We start from the raw sequence: 14,795 nt of genomic DNA, 5'->3' as shown, positions 1-14,795 counted from the left end.
TTGGGCGTGACACTTTTGTAGCAAGTGACAAGCCTAGAAAAAGTAACATAGCGAGAACCAGTAGTAAAAGACTTGTAGGCAGTGGATCGGTGATGGATGAGTATCACGGATGTGATTCATCATGTAACAACTATAACATGTAGAGATAAGTAACTAGCTCCCGTTCGTCAATCTAATGTAGGCATGTATTCCGTATGTAGTCATACGTGCTTAGGGAAAAGAACTTGCATGACATTTATTGTCCATCCCTCCCGTGGCAGCGGGGTCCTAATGGAAACTACGGGATATTAAGGTTCTCGTTTTAATAAAGAACCGGACCAACGCATTAACACGCGGTGAATACATGAACTCCTCATACTATGGTCATGTCCGGGAGTGGTTCCGGCTATTTTCACTCCAGGGTTGCCGGGTCATAACACGTAGTAGGTGACTACAACTGGCAAGATAGGATCTAAAACACACATATATTGGGGACAACATAATAGGTTCAGATCTGAAATCATGGCACTCGGGCCCTAGTGACAAGCATTAAGCATAGCCAAGTAGTAGCAACATCAATCTAGAACATAGTGGATCCTAGGGATCAATCCCCGTCAAGAACTAACTCGATTACATGATAAATCTCATCGAACTCATCACCGTCCAGCAAGCCTACGATGAGATTACTCATGAACGATGAAGAGCATCATGGAACTGTTGATGGAGAAAGGTTGATGATGACGATGGCGACAATTTCCCCTCTCCGGAGCCCGGAACGGACTCCAGATCTGCCCTCCAGATGAAGAACTAGATGTGGCAGCGCCTCCGTATCACAAAACGCGATGAAACCTTCTCTCTGATTTTTTTCGGGCGAGACGGAAGATATAGAGCTGAGTTTGGGGGCGGTGGTGCAACGTGGGCCCCACAAGCCTGCACGGCGCAACCTAGGGGGTGGCCGCGGCCTGTGGGCTTGTGGCCCACTAGCACGCCCCCTTCGGTACATCTTTGCGCATGTATTGTTCTTTTATTCCAGAAAAAATGTCCGTAAATTTTCAGGATATTCCGAGAACTTTTGTTTCTGCACAAAAACAACACCATGGCAATTCTGCTAAAAACAGCGTCAGTCCGTGTTAGTTCCATTCAAATCATGCAAATTAGAGTCCAAAACAAGGGCAAAAGAGTTCGGGAAAGTAGATACGACGGAGACGTATCAATAATCTGAAGATAAACTCACAATTCATCGGATCTCAACAAACACACCGCAAAAGAGTATTACATTGGATAGATCACCATGAAGATCATGACGAACATGGTATTGAAGATCAAAGAGAGAGAAGAAGCAATCTAGCTACTAGCTAAGGACTCATAGGTCTATGGTGAACTACTCACTAGTCATCGGAGGGGCAATGGAGTTGATGTAGATGCCCTCTGTGATCAATTCCCTCTCTGGCAGATTATCGGAAAAGGCTTCTAGATTGGATTTCACGAGAACAAAGGCTCACGGAAGTAGAAAATTATTTGCGTGGTTCTTTTTGGAGATACATGAATATTTGGGAATTTATAGGCCAAAGAATAGGGTTAGGAGGCCTGTAGGGGGCCCACAAGCCAGGGAGCGCGGCCACCCCCTAGGGCGCGCCCTGCAGGCTTGTGTCCTCCCGGCAGATACCTTGCCCCTACCAAGTCTGCTGGGTGTCTTCCGGTCCAAGAAAAATCTTTCCAGAGATTTTGTTCAGTTTGGACTCCGTTTAATATTCCTTATCTGCAATACTCAAAAAGGTGGAAAAAACAGAAACTGGCGCTGGGCTCTAGATTAATAGGTTACTCCCAGAATAATATAAAACAATATATTAATGCATACAAAACATTCAAAACAGATAATATAATAGCCTGGAACAATAAAAAATTATAGATACATTGGAGACGTATCTATCATGAACACCTACTTACGTCATTCATAGCCCCATCGTGTTCTCGATCACAGAAGGAACTCTGAAGGAAACAGTCACGGTTACGCACACAGTTTGCAGTTTTAGTTAACTTACTTCAAGTTATCTAGAACCGGATGTTAACATAGTTTCTATGTTTGCCACAAAGCCGTGGGCACGACTTTCCTGAAGATTTAACCCTGCAGGGATGCTCCAACTAATCCATCACAAATTACCACATGCCGCATAGAAATACTTGATCACAAAATTCGCGATCTCGTCGGATTCCTTAGTGGAAAACCACAACTGTGAGAAGACCCAAAGTCTCACCGGAATCCCAATGCACAAGATATATCGTTAAGGTAAGACAAGTCCATCAAGCCCGCCTGACGTGTCAATGAACTCGATAGGAGCCGCGTATCTCGTTCTAAGGACACGGCGGATGAGTCACACTACGAGTTAAACCAAAGCTCGAGTTGCCCCATGGTGGACCCATAGTCTGCCTGTTTTGGACCAACACTCATGAGGAGCACTAGACCGGGGGGTTGATTATGTTTCCTTGGGGTAGCTATGCCCTATACTTTAATTATTGAGTTACTAGCAAAGTTAACATCAAAGTTTGGTCTTGCCAAATAGGCCTTAGACTAAACGATTTACCAAGGGGGGCCCCATAACAACCCAAATGAGTTAGGAGCGCTCAGTTATGTAATGAAACACCGATAGCCAAAACTAAGGCGACAAAAGCGGAACAAATCACCTGGCGAAAGGCCGGGCCTTCCACCTTTTACCAAATTTATAGGTGCATTAAATTAAGTAGCATTTAAATAAGATGATAATCAAATTTCCCATGTTATCACATGGACCGGCTTGCACCTGCAACTACCAGTTCTATAACATGGTTGAGCAAGCACTAACCTAGCCAAACAATATTTGCTAGGAGGTGAAGGGTTAGAGGTTTCATGGCAATGTTTGGAGGCGTATTTATCAGGTGGTAGGCAATGGTGAATAATGATTGGAAACCATTCAACTATGCGTAACAAAGCTAGAAACGGTGTCAAAGTCACGATCGCCTTGCTTGTGAGCTCTTCAGACTGGAACTGTTGTTGATCTTCCAGAACGTACTCAACAGAAGCCTCGAACTTGTTCTCAGCTCCCGACGCTAACCAAAAGTAATAAACATCCAATTAACACCAACAAGTGACAATGCTACAAGAAATATGATGCATGTGTGGCATGAAAGGAAGCATGGCATAGCTATACTAGTCATCTTTCATGCATTAAGTGAGTTATTTATATTCTGGACAGAACAACATGTTAACTTATTTTGACATGCATGAACATGGCAAAAATGGATGCAACACGCGAATATGGTGCCAAAAGATATAAAGAACGTTGAGAACCTAGTTACTTAGCTCCTAGAAACTACAAAACAAGATACCAGGCCTACAGAGACATAACAACGAAATACTAGTAGCTGTGGGCGTCGACTTGTCAGTCGAAGGTCACCACTGGAACATGCATAAAATTCTAGGTGGAATAAAGCTACAGAACACATAAATCCATCAAGCATAGCTCACACAAAGCCCAAAACAATATAGCACACAATCTGCCCACTACAACATCTTACCACTTTACTCACAAGAATTAAAGTAGCTACAACGCATATTAAAGCATGAAATTTAACAAAGATGCAGAGGAACACAAATTCAAACAACGACTAATTCATTTATTGGGCTAAAACCCCACAGAGAACTTAATAGGAACAGATCAACAGGGCAAGAAAATAATTGCACAATCTCATTTATTAGTGAAAATCACAGATTTTCACTTCCTGCCATTTTCAAAAAAGTCGCAACTTTGACACGGAAATAAACTATGATGCAAAGTCCTATGAACAAACTGGAGGCATCAAGATGTAGAGGGGTTCAACCACTACATTTCAAGCCATTGGTGCAACCACCAAAGATCAACACACTCATGGAAACCATGCTCACAACACTAGAAGAAAATAATGGTTCCAACACTTAGAAGTATTTCTAGCTACTCAAACAACAAGATCTTCATCCCTTGAACACAACAAAGGATCCACCTATTCACAAGAGTATCATGCTAAAAAAAATACCAGGCCCTAGTAAACATAAAAAGTTAGAACTTTCATGTTGGCACAAACTTCATGGCATGCATAGAGTTAATCCTACAGAAATGACAAAATGCCACCTCATCACACAATGACATTTTGTAAACTTCCACCAATGTAAAATGGAATCCTTGGGTTTTTCTACCTCAAATCCATATATCACACTCACATACTTGCGTGCATAAAACTACCACAAAAAAGAAAAGAAAAACTACTCTAAATCCTAAATCACTTATATGTCAAATTAGTGACTCATTTGGCATATGCCAGATTTGACATATTCACACACACAAAAATAAACATAAAAGAACAGAGCAGGGGGCCACTGGTCATAGACACTAGAGGTCCCTAAGAGCATGACATGAGGGCCCTGTGGCCCATTGTCAGGGCCTCTTTACATAGTAAGCCAAAATGGAGGTTTTGTGCGCCCGGGGGGGGGGGGGAGGAGGGATCGAAGCCGGGTCGCCGCGATGGAAGGCGTGGCTCTGTACCACTTGACTAGGAAGGGGAGTCTGATCTAGTAGGGGCTCGCCCCTCTTCATCAGGCCCAGGCGCTTGGCCTGCACCGGCGATCGAAACAGGGTCGACGCCGAGGAGGGAATGCGGCTACTGCGGGGTTTCATTTCTGCAGGTTAGGGCGCTCCGAAATGGCGGGAGCAAGCACACAAGGGGGAGGGTGCAAGCTCGGAGCTTTGGCCATGGTTGCGAAGCAAGGAGAGCTACACGAGGTGGTGTTGGCTACGGGGAGCGGAGCTGAGCTACGCGAGGTGACGCGGCGCGACGCGCCAGCGTGCTGGCTGCAACACTGCGCGGCGCTAAACTGCGGCTGCTGCTGCGACAAGGTGCATGACGACGATAGAAAGCGGCGGCGGCGACAACAGCTATGATAACGCGGATCGGCACGGCGAGCTACGAGGGGAGCAGAGGGGTGGATGGTGCTCACCTCCCTTACCATGCATGCAGGGACGACGATGCGATGGAGAGGTGGCGATGACGCGGAGAGCGAAGCAGAGCTTTGATTGTCGGAGCCGAAGTAGGGGATGAAGAAGCTGTCGGCCTTGGCTGCTTCTCTCCGAAAAAACGAAGCGCCACGACTATCCGCGTGCTCCTCGTGCTGTTGGGGAAGACGGGGACGCTGGCTCATCACGGTGTCGACCCTGATACGAGAGGGAGTTTGATTTGCGACTGCCCATGGAGTCACACAGTGCTGACGCATGCGAGGTGGAAGAAAGGGTCGCGAGGACGGCTTGGGCCGAAAGTAATTGGGTTGGGCCTGACACTCTATGTGGATAAAACTTTTGCAAACTAAAAATAGAAGGGCTTTTGAATAAATTACAAAGGTTAAAATAAAAAGGGTTTTCATAAGATAAAAATACCTTTGGTCTTCTAAAATCTTGCTACTATTTATAAAAGTAAGTGGGGCATTTTATAATAGCAAAAATAAATTCCTATTATTTGAAATGGGGCTTTGTTTTAATTAAAACGAGAAGGAAAATTAAATCAAACTAGAGGGGTTTGCACTCCACAATTACAAAGAAGAGTTTAGAAGGGGAGGAACATTTTATGAGTGCAAAATAGAAGCTTTCAAATCTGCCACTAAAATAAAATGAAAGAAGAGTTTCAGAGCTATGATGCAACAAGGGGGTTTTGAGATGGGATCTTGTTGCACCCAATCACACTACACTCACAAAGTCACACTCACACAGTCAACCTCTTTCAAACACCAAGGTGCAACACAAGAAGAACAAGATGAAATGATGCTATGCATGATGCCATGATGCAACAGAAATGAAGTCAAGATCAATCTTATTCCACTCTCATAACATATAACAGGATTGCCATACAAGGAAAGATACAAAAAGGGAAAGGATGCATTGGGGCTGTTACAGATGATGAAGTTGGTATTGCTTCTAACACTAGCACAACTGCTGACCTAGGCTTGGTGCTGAACTGAGTGGTAGTGCGAGGAGGCGACTCTTCATCATCACTAGTAGAACTAGGTTTTTCAACACCATCAATTTCATGCTTGAGCTGATCAACACTAGCAGATATCTAAGTCACTTTGACATCCAAATCATGGAACTTTGTTTCCATGATTCTCTACAAACTCATCTAATTTTGCAAAATCTCCGAGATGTTCTTTGCCATACCTTGGACAAAGCTAACTAGAAAAGCCATTTGCTGAGCTTGAGTTCTGAGATGTGGAACTAGTGGTGGGACATTTTTGGCAGCCTCAGCTTCTGCTGCCTCCGCTGCCATTCTAGTTGCTGCTGAGCTGGGATCATTGTCATCCATCACCACTTCATTGTCTTCAAATTCTGGCACAAGGGGCAAATGGGGACGATTAAGGAGATATGCATGCTTACCTAACTTGGCATTGATAAGTATCTGAATGTATGTGGCATATCCACAAGATCTTTTCTGATTAGCAGCAGTCCTTCTCATAGTCTCAACTATAAAGTCCATCACTCTGAATCTAGTGTGAGTGTCCAAATGGTGTAGCAAGTTGATGGATCGACCTCTAATCATTTTCTCATCACCTAATTTAGGCATCAAGGGGTCATCTCTCTCCCAACAAAATCTTCAATATCCACACACTTGAAATTATCTTGCACATGGGGAAAGAAATTTTCATTGTCTTCGATCTAAACCGAGTCAACATATGTCATATCACTAGCAGTTGGAATTTTTTCATACAAAACAGTCTCATAAAAGTCTTGTTGTTCCCTGGTGTGAAACCTTGGATCAACATCAATTCTTCTCCTTATGGCATATGGATCTGCAGCTCTCCATTTCCTCTATCCTGCATCATTCCTCTACTTCATATCTTCATTTACTAGACGAGCAACATTGTGTAATGGCAGATTCGGTCTGAGCTTTCTAAGAATAGGTGCATTCTCTTCTTCTTTCCCTACATCAAAGGTACTTGAAGCAAGACCTTTGTTCTTGGAAGCTGCTGGAATGTCCTTTGTAGTCCTTTTTGAAGCTACAACCTTTTTAGCCTTAGAAGCAGGCTTTGGAGCAGATTTCTTGGGCATAGCATCAACCATGAGCTTCTTCTTCTTTTGAGGAGGATGTGCATCCGCTAGGATCTCATCTTCTCCATCAGCATCTCCTGGGTTCTCTTACATGGAAGTAGGTAGTCCAACAACATGAATCATCCTCTTCCTATCTCTCTTCACACCGGCCTTCTTCGGAAGATTGTCAAGGGAAAGTGGCATCCCTTGTCTTGCAGATTCAGGAGCTCTAAGATCAGCAGGCTTAGCATACTATTTACTGACAGTCTTCTTAACAGGAGAATTCTTTTTCAGCTTCCGAGGTGCAGAAGTTGCGTGTGGCACAAAATATGAGTCATCTTCATCTGAGTTAAGCTTCTTTCTGGTCCTTGTAGCAGCCTTGGACAAGCTATGAGAACTGGGGGTACGTGGATAAGAAGGTGACCTATGAGGACTTGTGCGTGAGCCCATCTCAACTCTTTCCTTAGTGAAGTTGTTCTGGCTATCTTCAGATCCTGACATCCTTAGAGACAAAGCAGACAAACAACCAACGGACCAATAGACAAGCAGCCCTTTGAAATAAATATATAAGAGCAGAAGGATTGAGCATCACAAAACATAGAAGGTTTTCAAAAATTTGAAAAAAGATATTCGTAGTTGTAGCCTTTTCACACCAAATTTCGGTACACCGAGTCTGAATTTTTGGAGTCACTAAGACGGATGAACTTCTTTACAGAGACTTGGCAATCACTTCGGTGGAACCGAAAGTGACCACTCGGTCTCACCGAGTTCATTCTCATGAACCCTAGATTCAAAATAGATGGAACCAACTTTTGCGATTCGGTGCCATCGAGATGTGTTCTGCGGACATCTTACCCTAAAAAAATTGTTCACTGATCTATGAGAACTTCTGGTGGAAATAAAGGTTAGAACATGGTGGGTTATAGAGAAAAAAATTCCTAACTCGCATGAATCGGATTAATGGAGCGCCATCGGAGATCGGAGATGTACCCTAGCTCGATGGCGGTCTGAATACAACGGCGATGGTGGCGAAGATTCCATTGACGGCAACGAATCCCAATGGCGCACGTGCTCGGGGATGCAAAGGATATGACGAGGGGTCCTTCAGCTGTAGCTTAGGGCTTGGGAACGAAATGTTTGAGGAGTTAATTTCAAAACCTCTGGTCAGCGAGGTTATATACCCGTCGTTATTGGTGTCACCAAGATGATGAAATCGTTGTCACGGAGTTCTTCTCTTGTCAGCTGACATGGAAACTCGGTGTAACCGAGTTGGTGATTTCAGTGGTATCGAGATGAAAAACCTAGATCAACTTAAGAATTCGGTGGAACCGATATTGTGGGATTGGTTTCACCGAGATTCACAAAGAGGTTTTGTAAGGCAGCCTTTGACGATACGGAACTCCGAGTGCTCCTTCACACAGAGGGATGGATAAGTGCTTGTCTGAGTTCGGTTATGAAGCATGAATACAACTTGAGATGAGATAGTACTGATAGGAGTGTCCTATGCATTCTTTTCCATCCAATTGGCAAAGGACAAAACGAGGGCCAAATAACAACAATTGGATGTCATCGAATGAGCAAAAATATGCACAACAACATGCTCACACAATAAGATGATGGACAAAACATGGTGAACATGCACAAACATTCTAGCATCTATCAAGCACTTGGGCGATGACAAAATCATCTATATATGAGTATATTGACTTAGGAGCCAAGTAAGAATCCTTGATCATAGGCATACTCATCGTGTAAGCACAAGTGGGGTTACCACTTTTACATAAAGCATTAATGTGTTCATATCCTTAGGAGATTCTTATACTCAATATTTAGAGTAAAGCTCCCCCTTGATATGGCATCCCCCCTAAAAGGGATAAACTAACATTGGGTTTTGTCGTAGAATACTTCAAGTAGGTGAAGTAGTGGTGGATGCTCAATGTTGATGAAGATCATCTTGAGTTGGGAGCAATCCTTGTTGTTTCTTACTCTTCTCACCTACATGAGTTAGTCCCAAAACACAAGGAACATATGCAAGAATATCTGTGAACATGGAGTGAAATACATATGGGATGATGTCCAAAGATACATTAATTACCTTGTCCCTTTCTTACCTCTGAGGGAATATGTGACTCGTTGAATTACATATGGTTGAGGTTGATTGCATATAGTTCTTGCCGAAAAGAATTAGAGTGAATTTCATTGGCGGAGTCACCCCTCATGAAGTTTCTTGTTCTTCCTCTTGGGGATCCACATGTACTTGATGGAAATCCTTGGAGTTGTGGTAGCACTAGATGAGGTAGTGCTAGTAGTGTCATTGGGAATCCACTTGACCTTGACTTGGGATTCCTCTTCAAATAAGGCAATGTCCTCTTGAAGCTTTCCCTTGCACTTGTGGTCTTGTGGTAGAAGGCCATCTTGTGAGCTTATTCCTTTCGGAGGAGTAGGATCATACTTATCCTCTTGAGTAACAAACTTAGGGATGTGATATGGATCTTCTTCACAATCATCTCCACTGATGTTGATGTATCCAACATGTCGTTTCTTCGGATGTCCTCCTTGCTTGCGCACAACTTCCTCAAATTTCTTATTTCCGTAAAGACTCTTGAGGATAACACTTTCTATATTCCCTTTCAATACATCGTTTTCTTGCTCAAGTGTCACTTGGCTAAGAGAATCATTAGTGGAATCAAGAAAACTACTAGCAACATCATTAGATTTGGCTTTAGTGTTGTTGTTACTAGAAGAAGAAACTTTCTTGCCTTTGTTACTTGTGTTCTTAGGTTTAACTTGTGGGAAAAAAGGTAGAAAATAGTAATTGTTTGGCTAGATAAGAATAACTATTATTTCGAAGATCATCAATGATTTCTTTTGGGAACTCATGCTCTTGCTCCAAATTGAGCTTCTTGAAGCGTAGCTCCTCATGAGTTCTTGCAAGTTCTCTATGATCCTCTAGAGTACTTTCATGAGCTCACTTAAGAGTGTTCAATTCTTTAGTTAGTTGTTCAATCTCTTTCTTATCATCATTACTCGATTTCTCTTGACTAGCATGATAATTGGCAAGTTCATCCTCATCCCTATTAAAATCAAGACACTCAGGGTGTGATAGCTTGGGGCCTTTGGCTATGAAGCAGTTTCCGAAGCCCTCATTTGGTGAATCAAATAAGTCATAGGAGTTGGAGGAAACAAGTCCAATACCGGCAAGACCTTCATCTTGAATATAGTTGGATTTGGAGTGATAGCTTCTATCGGATTGGTTGTTAGACTCTAAGCCAGAAACCCATTCACCAACATGAGCTTGATGTCTTCTTCTAGAGCTTCTTTTGGTGTATTTGTCCTTATTCTCCGATTCCTTGCCTCTCCATCAGTTTCTTCGTTCATAACGATCTTCTCTACTCCTTCTCTCCCTCTGAGGTGACTCGTCCCTTGAGCTTCGTCTTCGAGGTGACTCTTCTCTTCGTTTGTAGGGAGCCGAGCACTCATTGGAGTAGTGTCTGGGCTGTCCACAGTTGTAGCAGTTTCAGTCACAATTGGACGAATGCTTCTCATCATGTCTTGAGCTTCAGCATCTCTCTTTGCCTCTACTCTTGTAGAATTTGTTGAATTTTCTGACCATGAGGCTTATCTCTTTATCAGTAAAAAGATTGTCCTTTGAAGTAGCGGGAGCATCACATCAAGCTTTGTAAGCACCGCTTGACTTGTTGTGCAGCTCATCTTTGTCCTTGAGTGACATATCGTGAGCAACAATCCTACCAATGATTTTAGTTGGCTTGAGATATTTGTAGTTTGGCATCATTTGGCTCAATGTGCACACGGTGTCATACTTTACATCAAGAGCTCTAAGTATCTTCTTGATGATGAATTTGTCGGTCATCTCTTTGCTTCCTAAGACAACAATCTCATTTGTGATGAGAGCTAGCCTAGAATACATTTCAACGACGCCTTCACAATCCTTCATCTTAAACTAGTGAAGCTGACTTTGGAGCACATCCAACTTAGATTCTCTGACAGAATGAGTACATTCGTGCATATCGATCGAAGTATCCCAAATTTCTTTTGGATTCCCAAGGCGGCTGATTTTGTTGAATTCTTCGGGTCATAGACAATTGAAGATGATGTCGCATGCTTGTGCATTGAGTTGCAACATTTTCAGTTCATCAGCGGTCGCATCACGATCTGGTTCACGCCCTTCTCCGAATAAATCACCTTGCACACCAACACGAGGAATAAAACCAAGAATATGCATTTTCATCTTATGATTCCAACTAGCAAAAATGGTGCCATCGAAGTATGGACCCCTACGGTCATAACTTCCCTCACTAGACGCCATACTCTCCTAGGTTGTAAAACCAATGCAATAGAGACCAAAGTTTTGATGCCACTTGTAGGATCGAAATTATGTCTAGAGGGGGGTGATTAGACTACTTGACAAGATAAAAACATAGACTTTTCCCAATTTTTGTCGTGGGCCAGTTTTAGCAATTATGGCAAGTCAAGTACACCCTACACATGTAGTTCTAAGAGTATAGCAGCGGAATGTAAAACATGCAAGTGTAAAGTAAAGGACTAAGGTAGGGAGATCAAACACATGAGGTTTACACGGCGCATTTTGGCATGGTTCCGATAGGTAGCGCTATCATACGTTCATGTTAGTGGAGACTTCAATCCACGGAGGGTAACGACTGCGAGAGTCCACGAGGGCTCCACCCACAAGGGGTGCACAAAGAAACGGCCTTGTCTATTCCACCATGGCTTCCACTCACGAAGGACTAGCCTTACTCATCATAGATCTTCACGAAGTAGGCGATCTCCTTGCCCTTACAAACATCTTGGTTCAACCGCCACAACACGAAGTAGGAGGCTTCCAAGTGACACCTAACCAATCTAGGAGGCACCACCCTCCAAATGGAAATAGATGTGGTAGAACGATGAACTCCTTGCTCTTGTGCTTCTAGAGATAGTCTCGGCAACAAACAATCACTCTCTCACAGAATAGGCATGGGTAGGAGAGATTGATTTGGTGGAAATCGACTTTGGGAGGCTAGAGATCAAGTTTCAAATTATTGGATTGGAATATCTTGGTCTCAACACATGAGTTGGTGGCTATGTGATACGTCTCCATCGTATCTACTTTTCCAAACTCTTTTGCCCTTGTTTTGGACTCTAATTTGCATGATTTGAATGGAACTAACCTGGATTGACGCTGTTTTCAGCAGAGTTGCCTTGGTGTTTTTTTTGTGCAAAAATCAAAGTTCTCCAAACGTCCTGAAAATTTACGAGGAGCAGTTTCGGAAAATATAAAAAATATCTGCACCAAGTTCCACCTCAGGGGGTGGGCCAGTGGGCCACAAGCCCTGGCTCCGCCACCACCCCCCTGGTGGCGGTGGGCAGGCTTGTGGGGTCCACACGGCTCTGCCGCCACCACCTATTCTTCATCTGGAGGGCAGATCTGGAGTCCGTCTTGGGCTCCGGAGAGGGGAAATCGTCGCCATCGTCATCATCAACCTTCTTCCCTCTCCAATTCCATGAAGTTCTTCCTCGTTCGTGAGTAATCTATTTGTAGGCTCGCTGGGCGGTGATGAGTAGGATGAGTCTATCATGTAATTGAGTTAGTTTTGATGGGGATTGATCCCTAGTATCCACTGTGTTCTGAGATTGATGTTGCTACTACTTTGCCATGCTTAATGCTTGTCATTAGGGCCCGAGTGCCATGATTTCAGATCTGAAATTATTATGTTGTCACCAATATATGTGTGTTTTAGATCCGATCTTGCAAGTTGTAGTTACCTACTATGTGTTGTGATCCGGCAACCCCAGAGTGACAATAAACAGAACCACTCCCGGTGATGACCATAGTTTGAGGAGTTCATGTGTTCAACAAGTGCTAATGCGTTGGTCCGGTTCTTTATTAAAAGGAGAACCTTAATATCCCGTAGTTTCCTTTTGGACCCTGCTGCCACGGGAGGGATGGACAATAGATGTCATGCAAGTTCGTTTCCCTAAGAACGTATGACGACACACGAAATGCATGCCTACATCACATTGACGAACGGGAGCTAGCCACATATCTCTCCGTGTTATAGCTGTTGCATGATGAATATCATCCAAACAAATCACCGATCCATTGCCTACGAGTTTGTCCTACTACTGATGTTACTTGTATTGCTCTGCTGCTACTGTCTCTTGCTACTATTGCTACTTGCTACTCTGGTCACTACTGCTTTTGCTTGCCGCTGCTATTGCTCATTACACTGCCGTTACTCGCTACTTTGCTGTTACTACTTTGCTTGCAGATACTAATCTTTCAGGCGTGGTTGAATCTGACAATTCAACTGCTAATACTTGAGAGTATTCTCTCACCTCCCATCGTGCGAATCAACAAATTTGGGTCGAATACTCTACCCTCGAAAACTGCTGCGATCCCATGCGCTTGTGGGCCGTCAACAACATTCTTCTAGTTTCGATTGCCAGAGAGTGCTAACACCATTCTTTTGGTGCCATTGCAAAGGGGAAGAACAGTTGACATCAAGCATTTTTCTCGCGTCGTTTACATCAAGCTATATTCTCTGCGTCACTTGGGATTTATATCTGCTGATCACTATGAAGAATCTGAAGGATCCGAAGACCAAAGTCTTGCCCTCAACTACGAGGGGAGGTAAGGAATTGCCATCTAGCTCTGCACTTGATTCACCTTCAGTTATGAGTAAGTTTGCGACATCACCTCTTGCTAGAAATCTTGATATGTCGCCTGTGCTTGATGATGCTTATGATGCTATGCGTGATACTTCTAGAGATGCTATGCTTGATACTATGCCTGATGATGCTATGCTTGATACTATGCCTGATGATGCTATGCTTGATACTGCTAGAGATGCTATGCTTGATACTACTTTGCCTGATGATGCTAGAGATGTTATTTTGCTTGATGATGCTATGCTTGATACTGCTAGAGATACTACTCTGCCCGATGTTCCACTAGGAGTGTTCCTTGATGCTCATATTGCTAGAGTTACCGCCAATGCTCGTGATGCTTCTGAAACTGCCGATACTATTGAGATAGAACCTGCTTTTGCTCCTGCTAGATCTAGCTCTCCTAGATATGAATTGCCTGATATACCTGAGGGTTACATTATGGAGGGAGAGATAGCTGAGGATTTTCTTGCGTGTAAGGATGCCTATGACGCTGAGAAATTACTTCTCAACTGGAAGGAAAAATCTTGGGAAGCTAGGATGAATTCTCTCTCGATCCTGAGAAAATTTCTCTAGTCGAATCTTTATCACCGATAAGGATTATGAATTCTCTGTCGATCCTGAGATAATCTATCTAGTCGAATCTGATCCTTTTCACGGATATGAGTCTGAGACGGTCATAGCCCATCTTGCCAAACTACACGATATAGCCAACCTTTTCACTAATGAGGAGAAGATCCGCCACTACTATATCCTTAAGCTGTTTCCTTTCTCTCTAAAGGATGACGCTAAAGCCTGGTTCACCTCTCTTGCTCCCGGTTGTGTGCGTTGTCCCAGGGAGATGGTCTATTACTTCTGTGATAAATATTTCCCTGCCCATAAGAAGCAAGCTGCCTTGCAGGAAATATACAACTTTGCTCAACTCCAAGAAGAGAGCCTCCCACAAGCTTGGGGGAGGCTCGTCCAACTACAAAATGCTTTGCCTGATCACCCTCTTAAGAAGAAAGAGATACTTGATATCTTCTATAACGGACTTACCGATGCTTCTAG

The sequence above is a fragment of the Hordeum vulgare genome, chromosome 7H, assembly GCF_904849725.1.
Source record: "Hordeum vulgare subsp. vulgare chromosome 7H, MorexV3_pseudomolecules_assembly, whole genome shotgun sequence".
Taxonomy (NCBI): domain Eukaryota; kingdom Viridiplantae; phylum Streptophyta; class Magnoliopsida; order Poales; family Poaceae; genus Hordeum; species Hordeum vulgare.
Note: the sequence above shows the minus strand (reverse complement) of the source record.